This window comes from Giraffa tippelskirchi, chromosome 6 (genome assembly GCF_054371585.1).
Source record: "Giraffa tippelskirchi isolate mGirTip1 chromosome 6, T2T-mGirTip1v1.2.pri, whole genome shotgun sequence".
Taxonomy (NCBI): domain Eukaryota; kingdom Metazoa; phylum Chordata; class Mammalia; order Artiodactyla; family Giraffidae; genus Giraffa; species Giraffa tippelskirchi.
In genome coordinates this window covers 93,235,183-93,250,490 of record NC_137280.1, presented here as the reverse complement: position 1 = coordinate 93,250,490, position 15,308 = coordinate 93,235,183, and the positions used below count along the sequence as shown (strand labels likewise).

Sequence of the window (15,308 nt, the reverse complement as noted above, 5' to 3'; positions counted from 1 at the left end):
GTGAGGGGAGGAATCCATGAGGAGTTTGGGATTAGCAGATTCAAACTACTATATACAGATAAACGACAAGGACACACAGGGAACTGTATTCAATATCATGTGATAAATTATAATGGGAAAGGAAAAAAGAGAGCCAGTGTCAGCATCATAAGCAGACAGTGGCCATAAAACAAACACAATGTAAGTAGGATGACATTTGGTCCTGGCAGGTACTGAACTCTAGGGAGCCTGCCAGCCCAGGTCTGAACCCTCCTGTTCAAGCATTCAAGCGGAAGTTGGCAAGTGTTGTCATCTGGGCCTTAAAGACACAGCAGCAGCATCAGGAGCCTTGGGCCTCGATGTCCCCAGAAGGGGAATGATTCTCCTGTGAATAGTCCTGGCATATGAGCTGTCCTTGGGACCTCAGATGACCTGCATCAGGCGAAGTGCCCCAAAGATTAAAACATTACAGAAATTAGATGGTGTATGGGTTTTCCTGGTAGTTTAGTAGTTCAGACAGTAAAGAAACTCGCCTGCGATGCGGGAGACCCAGGTTCAATCCCTGGGTTGGGAAGGTCCCCTGCAGAAGGAAATGGCCACCCACTCCAGTATTCTGGTCTGGAGAATCTCAAGGACAGAGGACCCTGGCAGTGTATTTGAATTGAACCCTTCTCAATTAGTAGATGTTTCAAAAGTATTCAACAACAGGGAACAGAAGCAAAGAGAAGTGAAACGGAATGCTGCTTTTCTGGTAACAGCATTAAAGCGAGTAACCTAAAGGAGGACTTCCCAGGTAGCTCAGTGGTAAAGAATCCACCTACCAATGCAGGCAACCCAGGTTCAATCCCTGGGTCAGGAAGATCCCCTGCAGGAGGAAATGGATACCCACTCCAGTATTCTTGCCTGGAGAATCCCATGGTCAGAGATGCCTGGAGGGCTACAGTCCATGGGGTCACAAAGAGTTGGACACAACTGAACACGCATGCATGAACACAGGTCTGCAGACCTGTCAGGGTCCCAGGGGAACCAAGGGTTGAGACAGAGGCAAACTGTGAGTTCGGAGAATAAAACCAGCCTGGGCAGATCCACTCTTGCCGGGTGGCCCCAGGCTAGCAGTGCCTTCAGTGATGGAGTCATCACCCCACTGCCTACCTACCCGCCCACCCAGGTAAGGGCGGGGAGCCAAGCAGGGCTTGTGTGAGAAGGCTCACCCTTTGGGTGGGTGGAGGTTCCAAAGCCAAGGGAAGGGTCCCCAGGGGGAGTCTGTGTGTGGGCCCTTTAAGATCCAGGGGTGTTTCTGTAACAAGAGTACTTCCTCTTCCCCATCCACCCCACAGTAGTCCCAAAGAGGCTCATTCTACAAGCCCTCCCCCACACTAGAGACTGGGGCTGCTGGGGGTGGGAGGCCAACCTTCCCTCCGTGCCAGGGGTTGATCACCAAGGTCTATACGATCTGGCTCTGCCCAGGCCCCCTCTACCCCGCCGACCTCCTGCAGCCATGAGAATCCATGGTTCTCAGCCTGGAGTCCATGACCACAATTCCCGAGGTCTGTTCAAATCTCAGAAAATGGCTGTAATGCAGTGCGTGTGTGCTAAGTCGTTCGGTCATGTCTGACTCTTTGCGCCCCGATGGACTGTAGCCCACCAGGCTCCTCTGTCCATGGGATTCTCCAGGCAAGAATACTGGAGTGGGTTGCCATGCCCTCCTAAAGAGTTCGCCTGCCAATGCAGGAGACATGGGTTTGATCCCTGGTCCAGGAAGATCCCACATGCTATGGAACAATTAAGCCTGTGCACCACAACTACAGAGCGTGTGCTCTAGAGCCCCTGAGCCAACTACTGAAGTCCGAGGGACCTTGAGCCCACGTTCCCCATCAAGAGAAGCCACCTCAGTAAGAAGGCTGCGCACAGCAAGGAAGAGTAGTCTCCGCTCGCTGCAACTAGATAAAAGCCTGTGCAGCAACGAAGACTCAGCACAGCCAGAAATAAATGATAACAACAAAAAAAAGGACTGCTCTGAATGAAAGCTGCGGCTGCAAATGCCCATACAGTGATGGCTTCTCACTATTTTTTGACCCATCTCTAGGAAATGTTTGAGCGAGGCTGGTATGCAGATGCCTTGTGTGCTTTTTGGACTTCCCAAGGTCTGAAGGCATGACCTTTTCATCGAATTTCAAAATTTCAGTCAGTTAATTTCACTCAGAGCCTTGACTGAATAGTGTCACTGGTTGAAACTGGCTGAAACAGGCAAGCGTCTGCAGCCTATTTTGTTCGCAGCCTATTTTGTTCGTAGACGTCATCACAAGCATCTTCCTGATTTTATCAACTTAAGCACGAAGACTATAGTCCATAGCTGTACCCCCTGGAAAAGATTCTGAAAATCCTTAATCTCAGAGTCAACCTCACCAAACCCGGGACCCACAACTCAGGCTTGCTCTGTGGGCTCTTCGTGTGTGTGTGTGCTAAGTTGCTTCAGTCATGTCTGACTCTATGTGACCCTCTGGACTGTAGCCCACCAAGCTCTCCTGTCCACAGGATTCTCCAGGCAAGAATATTGGAGTGAGCTGCCTGCCCTCCTTCAGGGGATCTTCCCCACCCAGGGATCAAGCTGGAGTTACTTATGTCTCCTGCATTGGCAGGTGGGTTCTTTCCCACTAGCGCCACCTGGGAAGCCAGGCTCTTAGATCAAATAAATGCATCTTATTCTATAAAACCTCAACACGTGTGTGGAGTCATGTGAATTTGGTTGTGTAGAAAAGGTGACAGCTTCAACATTCAGAGTCACTACTTTGCCAATGAGAACTACATCAGAGGAAGCAGGTACCTGAGTACAGCCTGATACCTCCTTCAAGAATAGCCTTAAAATCTATAGCCCAGGGACTTCCCTGATAGTCCAGTGGTTAAGACTTTGCCTTCCAATGCAGGGGTTGTGGGTTTCACCCTGGGTCAGGGAGTTAAGATCCCATATGCCTCAAGGCCAAAAAACCAAAATATAAAACAGAAACAATATTGTAATAAATGCAATAAAGATTTTTAAAATGGTCCACCTCAAAATAAAATAAAACTCTAAAAACAAAAACTGCAGCCCAGAGAAGCCTCTGCTGCTGCTAAATCGCTTCAGTCGTGTCCGACTCTGTGCGACCCTATAGATGGCAGCCCACCAGGCTCCCCCGTCCCTGGGATTCTCCAGGCAGAGAAGCCTCTAGGACCTGAGAAAACTTGACACGCAGCAGAAGAGGGGAAACTGGACTTGATGGCCAGAAATTAGCCATTTGGAAGGTAACATGCTGATCACATACACCCTAAAGGGTCGTGGCATTTGTCCTGAAGAATGGGTTACGAAAAAGAAATTTTATCCTAAAATGAAAGATTCAAAACCTATGAAGAGGGGGGAAAAAAAAAATTTATATATGTATGTATATATATATATATACACACACACACACACACACACACACATATTACCTTTAAGAGAGACTTGGGCTACCAGAAGTAAAGTAGCCCCCCTCCCCTCATTCTTCACACATTTCTGAATTCTAGGAATACACAGGAGAGTCCTAAGTGTCCCGCCCCCGGGTCTAATTTGCCCCCAACTCCTTCCACTCTCTGGTCAGGCCCCCAGGAACCTGCGGCTGGTGTCCAGTGCCCGGTGTTCCTGTCATCTCCATTTTGCAGCTGGGGAAACCGAGGCACAGGGGAGGGGCCGGGTAGGAAGTGGAGAGTTGGGATTCATTGAAATCTAAGCCTGTCTTCAGGGACTTCCCTGGTGGGCCAGTGGTTAAAAATTTGCCTTGCAATGCAAGAGCAGATCTGCCCAGGCTGGCTTTTTTCTCCAAAGCTCCCAGTTTGTCTCTGTCTCAACCCTTGCCTCCTCCGAGACCCTGACAGGTCTGCAGGCCTGTGTTCATGCATGCATGCTCAGTCGTGTCCAACTCTTTGTGACCTCAGGGTTCAATCCTTGGTCAGGGAACTAAGGGCCCACATGCAGAAGGCAACTAACCCCACGCACCACAACCACTGAGTCTCTGAAACTGGAGGGGTTTGGTGCACACCCGGATGAATGGTGTGGGTGGGAAGGGTGAGCAGGCGCAGCTGACCAGGTCCTTGTTCACAGCGGGTATGGGGCGGGACGCCAAATCCTTTCTCCTACACCTGGAAAGGGAGTGACTGTGGGCTGGTGGAGGGGCCATCCTCAAAATACACCTGCTTGGGTTTTGGCTGCTCGTCCTCAAGGTTCAGCAGGCCCCTGCCTGCCATCTCCTGTCACCTCCCTATGAACATGCTGCCCCAACACCCACCTCTGGGCTCTGCGTCCTCCTCCTCTTCCTCCCTGGCCCCCTTCTCTGCCTCCATTAGCGCCCTCCCCTTTGTTCCTTCCTTCCACTCCCTCCAGCCCTTCCAGGAAGCCTCCCAGGTCAGCAGAGCCCCCAGTATGTGCAGAAGGAAGGGGAGAAGCTTTGTTGTTGTTCAGTCGCTCAGTTGTATCCGACTCTGCGACCCCGTGGACTGCAGCACGCCAGGCTTCCCTGTGCCTCACCATCTCCCGGAGTTTGCTTAAACTCATGTCCATCAAGTCGGTGATGCCATCCAACCATCTCATCCTCTGTCGCCCCCTTCTCCTCTTGCCTTCAATCTTTCCCAGCATCAGCTTTGCCCACCAGGAAAGGGCTGGCCTTCTCTTCCTTCCTCCTGCCAGCCTCCTCCGCCTCTGGGGCACACTGTCCACTCCACACGGGGAACAACGCACTAAAGCAAACTGCACAGCAGTGGGGCCCAGAAACCTCACTCCCCCTTGAGCAGGGACCCAGCCAGGGTCTGCAACTGTTGGGTTGAGGGGCCCTAAGGACCTTCAGTCTTTTCATCTGACACTCTCACCCCTGGCTCATGCTGCTCCAGTCACATGGGCCTCTTTGCTAAACCTCTAACACACTGGGTCCTGCCTCAGGATCTTTGCACATGTTGATCCCTCTGCCCAAAATGCCCTTCCTCCAAATGTCCGCCTGGCCAGCTCCTTCTCATCCTTCAGGTTTCTCTTGCCCCCTTCCCAGAACATCAGCTCCACCCATGACGTAGTGGTGGTGGGGGATGGCAAAGAAGCTTCATTTTGTTCACTGTTAGTCCCCACTGCCTCCCAGCACGCATACTTCATCAGCACATACTGAATGAATCAATGACAGAAGGGGTGGGTGGAACTGGGGACCAGCACAAGGTAGAAGGGGATCCCCAGGGGCTGGCTGACAGGGGCTTGACCCCCTCCCCAGTCATACTCATGGGGCCCTGAAGCCACATATGATTTGGGAAGCCTAGGAGGATGTGGGGAGAGGGGTGAGGTCCTGCTGTTTCAGGGTGGAGACCTGGTGTGACAGAATCATATTGACAAAGGTGTGCGTGCATGCTACGTTGCTTCAGTCGCGTCCAACTCTTTTTGACCCTATGAACCATAGCCTACCAGGCTCCTCTGTTCATGGGGATTCCCCAAGCAAGAATACTGGAGTGGGTTGCCATCCCCTTCTCCAGGGGATCTTCCCGACCCAGGGATCAAACCCGCATCTCCTGTGTCTCCTGTTTTGCAGGCGGTTTCTTTACCGCTGAGCCACTGGGGAAGCCCAACTTCAAGTCTATCCAGGATCTACTCACTTCTCACTCATCCACACCTCCACATGGTCCAGCCTCATCATGGTCTGGACCAGTGCAGTTTCTCTCATGCTGATTTCCTGGCTCCTTGTCCCCAGCTTCTCCCATTTACCCAAGGTGACTCCCCTCCACATCTCTGTTCACTGGTCTCTCTGCCCGTGAACTCTAGTTTTTAATTAAAAAATTTTATTTATTTTCTTATTTTTGGCTGCGCTGGGTCTCTGTTGCTGTGCACAGGCTTTCTCTAGTTGTGGCACGTGGGCTTCTCATTGCAGTGGCTCCTCTTGTTGCGGACTTTATGGCATGAAGGCTTCAGTAGTCACAGCTCTAGAGTATGGGCTCCATTGCTGTGGTGCACGGGCCTAGTTGCCCCACAGCACATGGACTCCTCCCAGAACAGAATCAAGCCCACATCCCCTGCATTGGCAGGCAGACTCTTAACGACTGGACCTCCAAGAAAGTCCTGCCCGTGAACTCTTAATAATCTTTAGTAACCAGGCCAATGGTCACCGCCAACAAGAAGGACCCCTGACCCCTGACCCCTCCTGAGGCTGAGTCAGGTCACTTCTCTGGGCTCCTCCCTCTTTCCCCACCCCGGACATCCACTCTGCTTTACCAGGTGGTTATTATTACCAGACGGGCATTGCGCTCACCTCTGAGATGATGACTGCTATTATTCCCAATTTTACAAGTGAAGAACTTGAACCAGAGGTGAAGTCACTAGCCTGAGAGCACTGCATCCAAATTGGCAGGATGAGCTCGGAGGCAGCTTCCAGCAGCCAGAAAGGGGACAGCCTGCAGTGCCCAGATAAGAGAGGAGCATGCCCCCCAGCGCCTGCCTTCCTGTGGGCGTCTCAGGGGTGGTGGGAGGACTGGCCCGCTCCCCACGGCCAACTACAATCATGACAGCAGTTCCTGTGCCCAGTGAGCACTTCGCGCTGGGCACTGAGCCAACCAAACACTTTACATGTCTGACTCACTTGATCTGCCGATGCCTGTGGGTTCTGGAGATGGATGCACTTATGAGTTCTTCCCATTTCTCAGAGCAAGAAATGGAGGCTCACTGGACCTTGAACTCCCACCAGGGCTGCAGCCCCTCACCCTCACCCAAGGCATAAGGCTGCCCCTGAGATTGGCCAAACCCCTTTTTATTTCCTAGCTGAGGCTGCCTTTGATTGGAACATCATTCCCAGATACAGGTACTATGGACCCATTTTATAGATGGGCAATCTGAAGCCCAGAAAACTTTCTCTAGGGCCCTAAGGCCAATGCAATGACCAAGGCTGCCTCCCAGCTGGAAATAGGTGAGCGGGGAGGCCAGGCAAGGAAGGTTCCGACTGCTTCCTCCCTCCAGCCTGGCTGGGGCCTCAGGGACCCAGGTATACTTAGTGAGGTTCCAGAAACTCCCATCACAGCCAAGTTTATTCATAGTAGCTGCTCCTGGAAGGGGCTTCCCATGTGGCTCAGTGGTAAAGAATCCACCTGCCAATGCAGGACACATGAGTTCAATCCCTGGGGTGGGAAGATTCCATGGAGAAGGGAATGGCAACCCACTCCAGTATTCTTGCCCGGAAAATTCCATGAACAGAGGAGCCTGGTGAGCTATGGTCCATGGGGTGGCAGAGTTGGACACAACTGAGCAGGCACGCACACATGCTCCTGGAAGAGGGCTGAGTTGAGGCTGGGGACTCTGGGGGCTTCAAAGTCACCTCTACACTCCAGAATTTCTATTTCAAGTGGCCCCATACAACAGATCCAGGCTGCCCCCTTGTACTCAGTCACCTTGGACCTGGCCTGGGTTCCCAGTGGTGTCTTCAGGACGTTCCCCCTCAGGTGGCATCTCAGGTTTTGCAAATCAGTCTGAGTCACAACAGCCTCATACCCCCTGACCTGTTTCGCCCTCAGTTTCCCCATCCTTCCACACTCCCAGCTGCCCACACCAGAAATCTCTTCCATGCACCTTTCTTCCCGCCCCACTTCTGAGCAGGCAGGGAAGGCAGGCGAAGTCCCTCTGCCAAAGAAGAACCCCAAACCGCCCACTTTCCATCGCCCCCTTCCTGTCGGGTCCAAACAAAGTCTCTTCTTCCCATCTCTTTTTTTGGGGCAGAGTAGCTGCTGGATCTTTTTAAGACACAGCTGGACCCGGTCACTCACTTTGTCCTAAGCCTCCGTGGTCCCCACAGACCTGAGAACGGAATTCACACACTGCTCGTTATCTTCATGGCCAGAGACCAAGATCTTCGCACCTCGGATACTCGGCTCACCGAACTTGAGCCACGCTGGCCTCTTTTTCTGCTCTGCAGACACGCCAGTTTGGGACCTGCCTCATAATCGTTTGCTGTTTTCTGGGCCTAAAAACCCCTCGCTGGCTGGTTCTCTCAGGCCTTGCTGACACCTTTTCCGAGAATTCCTCCGTGACCCTAGCCCATCTCCCAGAGCTGTGGTCTTCTCCGCACTGTGCCTGGGCTGGCATGATCCGTGCCTGTTTACGCGGGTCCTAGCAGTCTACGCGACCGGGCTGTGGGCTCTGAGACTAGGGCCCCGGCTGCATCCCCAGCAGGTACAGATTCTCTGGTGACAGACCGACAGATCCCCGCATCGCGCTCCTCGCGTTCACACATTCCGGACTCCCCACCAGCCTCTCCCCCCCCCCCCGCCCCCATTGTGCTAGGCTCTTCCCCACTCCCTCCCGCCCGTTACGCAGCCGCTGCGTCCTCCTGCGCTCGCCGCGCCCCGGCCCTCGGGGGAGCGGGGCTCTCTCAGGGAGGCGGCTGGGGCCTGGGACCAGACGGGAAGCCCCGGGAGGCCGTCCCGGACGAGGGGATGGGGGACAGCGGCTGTGTCTGGGGACCGCCGCGGACGCCATGGCCTTGGAGGCGGGGCCGGAGCTCGCGGCTAGGGTGACGGTCCGGGCCGCGTTCGGAGCGCTGGGGTCTCACTTACCTGGGGGGCGCAGGCGGCCGGGAGCAGCAGGGCGGCGGTGGGGTGGGTGGCGGACGGCTCGCCTGGCGCAGATGCGGAGGAGGAGACGCGCGCAGCCGGCACCAGGCACCCGGCCTCTGCTCCAGGCACCGCCTCTGCGGTGGGCCGGGAAGCAGGCTTTGGGGGCAGCGCGGGGCGGGATCGGGGGCGGGGTCTGGTGGGCGGAGCCGGGGCGGGGCCGGGCTGAGTCCTTCGAGGCTCGGGGTCCTAGCGGCGCTCCGGCCCCTCTGCGCGACCAGCGCTTCCTAGACCCCCGCCCCGCATAAGGAACCCCGCCTCCAACCCCGCCCCTCGTCCCTGGGCCCCACCTCCAGTCCCGCCCCGCCCAGCCCCGCCCCCCGGCGCAGTTTAGCCTGAACCCCGCCACAGGTTTCTTCGCAGTGTGGTAGCTCTTTCCTTTGAACCTACCCCCATCTGCTGCGCACTCAGTCCGGCCCCCATTTCTCTTCCGTTCTCTGCAAGTCTTCTCCAGCGCCCTCCCGGGTCCTCTTTGCTGGCCCAACTCTGATCCATCCGTGTAACTGCCGACACACCATGGACGTCTGGACCCGACCTAGTGCACCGCTGGGTGTTGTGCGGAAGGCCCCTGACTCACCACCTCAGGCCTCGGAAGCCACCCCAGTGACCCCGAGGTCTGGTGACCTGTCCCAGCTCTCAGGCCGAGCTGGTCCCCTTTTTGGTTCATGGGACCAACTGCGGAGTTGGGAAGCCAAGGAACCCCCTTGCGAGCTGGGAGGCGTATAGGGCAGGTGGGCGAGTCTGTGGTTCAGTGGGGTGCAGAGATAGGCAGCAGAGCTGGGAAGATAAAGGCGGGGAGGTAGGACGGTGTTGGTGGTGGCGAAACCCTAGGGTCCCTCTTGCAGGGAGGACCAGAAGGTGACCCCCCAGGCACACAGGGTCAGGGAGCCAGGGCAAGCCGTGAATGTTGGGCAATCCCGCATCGCGCACAGGTAGTCTGTGAGCACCTGGGCAGCATCTAAGAGACTTGCAGTCCAGCTGTCGCCAGTTGAAGGGAAGGGGGTTCCAGAACCACCGGCCAACCCCACGACGTCTAGGCAAGCGGCTCACCTTTGAACAATAAATCTCTCCCTGTAGCAGACCCGGGACGAGATGGATGAACCCCAGGTTGTTTTGACTGTGGGGCCCTAGGCAAGTTGCTTCACATCTTCTGAGATTGATTTCCACACACACAAAGGGGGAGGACAGCAGAGCCATCTGTTGCAAGCGTGCTTGAAGCTGTCCCACTCCATCCAGCTCCCCAGCATTTGCACCTTCTGTTCCTTCTTCTGGGCTGTCCCTTCTTGTCCCAAATGTGTGCATCCTTCTTCTTCAGCTCTCAGTCTGGTCCTCAGAGCCCCCCTTCCCTCTCGGCCCCACCACCCATATTCACCCTTTTATTCTCTCCCCTTCCTCCAAGAGCTCCTTTGTTGTTTAGCTGCTCAGTCTTGTCCAACTCTTTTGTGACCCCATGAACTGTATGTAGCCCACCAGGCTCCTCTGTCCATGGGATTTCCCAGGCAAGAAAACTGAAGTGGGTTCCCATTTCCTTCTCCAAGGGATCTTCCCCACCCAGGGTTTGAACCCTTGTCTCCTGCATTGGCAGGCAGATTCTTTACTGCTGAGCTTCCAGGAAAGCCCAAGAGCTCCTTTGCACACAAGGAAAAGTCAAACAGTAAAAACTCTTTTCTCAGCATTGTGAAAATTTTGTTGTTCAGTCACTCAGTCGTGTCCACGGTACCTTGCACATGGGAGTGTGCAGAACATGAGAGCCATTTGGATTAATAGTGACACCAGAGACCTGGTAGAATGGGGGCAGTCCAGGCCCTAGAGGAGGAGCAGCAGGTTCCTGGAGGTGTAGAGGGGAGATCCTCAAAAGAGGATTTGGGTGGGCTGGAGTCAGGGAGAGATTTCAGGTGGGGGGTACTTTCTGGGCAGAGGTGGGGAGGCTGGAGGAAGGGCTCTGCCTGGCAAAAAGAGATGCAGACTGGACCTTCTGCACATGGGCCACTTCTCCACTACTCCCTGCCCTTCTGTGCCCACCTACTCCCCACTCCAGCTGTGAGCATGGAGTGTTCAGGGGAGGCTTCCTGGAAGAGGTGAGATCTGTAACCGGGGGGATTCAGCTGAATTAAGGTCCAATGGTGAGTGAGGAGAGGACAGGGCTGGACCAGTCACTAAAGGCCCTCCAGGGTTCTCTGGGGAGAGGTACAGCCAGATTTGAAGTTAGACACAATCAGATTTAAAATGAGACAGCAGCAGGAGCTGCTGGGGTCTGGTCTGGGAGTTGTAGACAGGAGTGAAGAGAGGAACTCCAAAGGGATTTAGCAGTAAAATCGCCAGGGTATGGGGGAATCAGAGGAGGCCAGGTCCTGGGTGGTGAGAGTGGGGGGATGGAGTCATTTCTAAGTTGGGTACAATGTAGGGTGTCTGGGCGGTGGGAAGGGGGACCCTAGGGAGACTTGGAGAGCTCCTTGCCTCCTTCCTTCCACACTTTCACATCCTCTGTACTTGATGGCGGGACAGGAAGGTAGAATTGGGGAGGCTCATAAGCCCTGATCCAGGTAATAAACTGAGGGCTTCTTTGTCCCTTCTGTGCCCCCACCTCCCAGTCAGATGGCTGGTCCTAGTGGCCTTTTCCAGACCCTGGGGTCATCATGGCCAGGCCTGGAGGCTGGACTCTAGACCCTGGATAATGAGTCCTGTGCTAGACAGAATAAAAGGATGCCCACACATCCTAACCCCTGGAACCTGTGAATATGTGACCTTACAAGGCAAAAGGGACTTTGCATGGCTGATTAAGTTAAGGATCTGGAGATGGAGGGATTATCCAATATCATCACAAGGGTCCTTATTAATATTCATTTTTTTTGGCTGCGCTGTATGGCATGTGGTGGTTGTGATTAGTTGCTTAGTTGTGTCCTACTCTTTGCAACCCCAAGGACTGTAGCCCGCCAGGCATCTTTGTCCATGGGGATTCTCCAGGCAACAATACTGGAGTGGGTTGCCATACCCTTCTCTACTGTATGACGTATTGGATCTTACTTTTCTGACCAGGAATCAAACCTGCACCACCTACAGTGGAATCTCAGAGTCCCTAACACTGAAGAACCAACAGGGAATACCCACAAGGGTCCTTATAAGAGAGAGAGAGGAGAGTCAGAGAGAAAGAAATGGGAAGATGCTAACCTGTTGATTTTGAAGGTGGAGGAAGAAGGCAGGCAGCCTCCAGAAACTGGAAAAGGCCAGGAAACACATTCTCCCCTAGAACTTCCAAAAGGAATCCCTACTGACCCCTTGATTTTAGTCCAGTGAGACCCATTTTGGTTCCTACTTCCAGAACTGTCAGATAGTAAATGTGAATTGTTTTAAGCCACTAAATTTCTGATGATTTGTCACTGTAGCAATAGGAGACTCAGACAGAGCCCCAACCTCCCATCTGGAGTCCTGCTTGCACTGTCAGACCCTCCTCTGATCCTGACACAATTTCAAAATCAGCACCCACAACCCAGCCAGGGTCTGAGGACCCACCCAGGTCAGACCCACACCCCCTGCTATGTGTCCCCATCACCCATTCTTTTGGACTCTGTACCCGCTCGGGTGGTCTCAGGGGCTGCTGCTCCCTGGCCTGGTGGGGCAGGGACTGAAGTCCCAGGTGTCTGTCTGTCTGTCACTGCCTCTCCGTGTCCTGGAGTGTCCAGTTCATGACTCTCACTCCAGCCCCTCACACTGGACAGATATCTGGTGTCCCAGGCCCTTGGCTGACTGTCCTCCCTGGCCCAGCCTTTGCCCATCAGGGTTCTTGCCCTCGGTGAGGGGCTTCTCTTCCTGATGACAGAGGCCCTTGGTTCAGACAGATCTGAGCCCACGTTCATGCTGTGTGACCTTGGGTGTGTGACACAGCCTCTCTGAGTCCTGTGGAATCCTCTTCTATGGGATGGAAGATAATCAGGCTAGGTGGGCAGGGGGATCCTAGAGGGACCACTCTCCCCATGTGAACCCCCATTCCAAATGGCTTGAGTCAGGGCTGGGGGAGGAGATAGAGTGTGGAGGATGGGGGGAGAGGAGAGGACTTTGCAGTGGCTGTTCCTCTGCTGAAATACCCTTCCTGCTTGTCCATGGGGTCCCCTGGGTTCCTTTTTTTTCTTTTTAAGTTATTGATGATTTTATTTATGTATTTACTCTTTTTGGCTGTTGAGGGCAGGAGGAGAAGGGGGTGACAGAGGACGAGATGGTTGGATGGCATCATCGACTCAATGGACATGAGTTTGAGCAAACTCCAGGAGATAGTGAAGGACAGGGAAGCCTGGTGTGCTGCAGTCCACGGGGTTGCAGAGAGTCGGACACGACTGAGAGACTGAACAACAAAATTTCAGCTGTGCTGGGTCTTTTCTAGTTGAGGGGAGTGAGGGCTAGGGCATGCGGGCTTCAGCAGCTGCTGTGCAAGGGGCTCAGTAGTTGCAATTCACCTGGCTCTGGAGCATAGGCTCAATAGTTGTGGCACACAGGCTCAGTTGCATGTGGGATCCTCCCCCTAACCAGGGATCGAACTGGTGTCCCCTGCGTTGGCAGGTGGATTCTTTACCACTGAGCCACCAGGGAAGCCCCCCACACACACTTGATTCTTTAATCAAACCCACCTTCTGCCACCTAGAACAGGGCCTGGCATACAGCAGTGCTTCATAAACGTTCATTAAGGGCAGAGGGGGTGAGGAGAGGAGACAAGAAATGGATTTTGTCCAGGAAAGACTTAGAAAGAGGGCTTGCTGAGTGTGTCTGTGTGTCTCTATGTCCATCTGAGTTTCTGTGTGCTTCTTTGTGTGTCTGGAAGTGTGTCTGTCTGTCTGTCTGTCTGTGTGCATCTCTGGTTATTTGTCTGGGTGTGTCTCTAGATGTGTGTATGTGTCCATCTGTGGGGCAGTCTGTCTGTGGAGGCATCTGTGTGTGTGTGTCTGAGCACGGACAGACTGAAGCCTTGCTTTCCCCTGCTCAGGGGCTCTGGATCTCACGTTCTCCCCTGCCGCCTCCACCAGAGCAGTGTCCAGCTCCTCTCTTATCCTGCTGCTTTGCCCCCACCCCCCCACCCTCCTGGCTCTGTGCCTGTATCCTCACCTGAGGACAAGGTAGGTACTCAGTGTTAATTGCTCATTTGTGTCCAACTCTTTGCAACCCCATGAACTGTAGCCTGCCAGGCTTCTCTGTCCATGTGATTTTCCAGGCAAGAATACTGGAGTGGGTTCCCACTTGCTTCTCCAGAGGATCTTCCCAACCCAGGGATGGAACCCAGGTCTTCCATATTGCAGGCAGGCAAGATAAAGATACTGTCTGAGCCACCAGGAAAGCCCCAGGTACTCAGAGTACCTGGCTTCTCTCCGGCACCAGTCTGGCCCTTTCAGCTCCCAGGGCCCCATGCTCACTGGTTTGAGTTGCATTACCAGGTTGGTGCCAGGTGCTGTGCTGAGAGCCTTACAGAGAAGAGCCTGTGCAGTCCTGTCTGTGAAGCAAGTGCATTGAAAATTCCCATTTTGTTGCAGCAAGGGGGAACCCTTCCAGGGCCCAAAAGATGTTTTGCAAGACTGAAGACCCTTCTGACTTTACTTCCTCTCTGCCTCTCCCTCTGTATTCTGCCTTTTGACTGCAATTTCTCGTTGCAGAGATAGAACCCATGCCACCTGCAGTAGAAGCTCAGAGTCATAATCATTGGTCTGCCACAAAAGTCCCTGGATCTTGTTTTTTTTCATGTATTACTTTTAAGAGTGCTTTGATATGAGTACAAAAAAGAAATCTCTTGTTCTTTTTTGTTTTTCAGAAAGGAGGAGTGTTTTGGTTTATTATTATTATTATTTTGGTAATAGCTTTAGAGATATAATTTACGCACTATCCAATTCCTCAATTTACAGTGTTCAAGTCAAGGGTTTTTAATACAGCCACAGAGTTGGGCAGCTTTTGCCACTGTGTTCTTTAATGTATATATATATATTTACTTGGCTGCACCGAATCTTAGTTAAGGTATGTGGGATCTAGTTCCTGGCCAGGGATTGAACTCAGCACTCCCATCCCCCACTCCGTGCATTGGGAGCTTGGAGTCCCAGCCACTGGATCACCAGGGAAGTCCCTTCCACAGTGTTCTTTTTAAGGGAACCAGTCCCCTATCCATGGGAAAGAATGGTGCTTCTAATCTGAGCAATGGTATAATGAGTAACCTGGTGCAGGAGTGAGGTTGATTCAGGGTTAAATAGATCACCACAAATTCTTAGAAGTAAAATTGCTAGTCAGGGCGTGTGTGAGGATAGAATTTTGATAGCCATTGCCACAAGCTTCCTTGACCTCCACCATGGCAGCACTATCAGACTTTGCTAATCTGAGAGGTTAAAATCCTTGTACTTCTTATTTGCATCATTTTGGGTGAGGCTGAGCATCTTCTCCATTTTTAAAAGGTGGATCTTGCCCCCTCCCCTGAAAAGAAAGGGAACTCCCTGGCGGTTCTGCAATTAGGACACCCGCTCTCACCACCAAGGGCCTAGTCAGGGGAACTAAAGTCCCACCAGCCCCACTGAGAGGACCACCACCCCCCAATAAAAAAGGTGGATTTCTATATTCTTTTCCTGGAAAATTTTTCTTGTTTTAGTTTTTTTTTTATAGTATAGAGGCTTTAAAAAATTTATGGTAAGATACACCTAGAAACTCTTTTTTAAATATTAAGGAGATTAACTATT

The 15,308-nt window shown here is 53.2% G+C and overlaps 1 protein-coding gene across 1 annotated transcript in view; it reads right to left on the bottom strand.

Moving 5' to 3' along the window:
• Positions 1-8,679, bottom strand: part of CERS4 (ceramide synthase 4) — a 34,373-nt gene extending 25,694 nt beyond the window's left edge. The window contains exon 1 of the mRNA XM_081499236.1: positions 8,557-8,679. The gene's annotated coding sequence lies outside the window, so the exon portion shown is untranslated. The remainder of the gene's footprint in view (positions 1-8,556) is intronic.
• Positions 8,680-15,308: the final 6,629 nt, after the last annotated feature.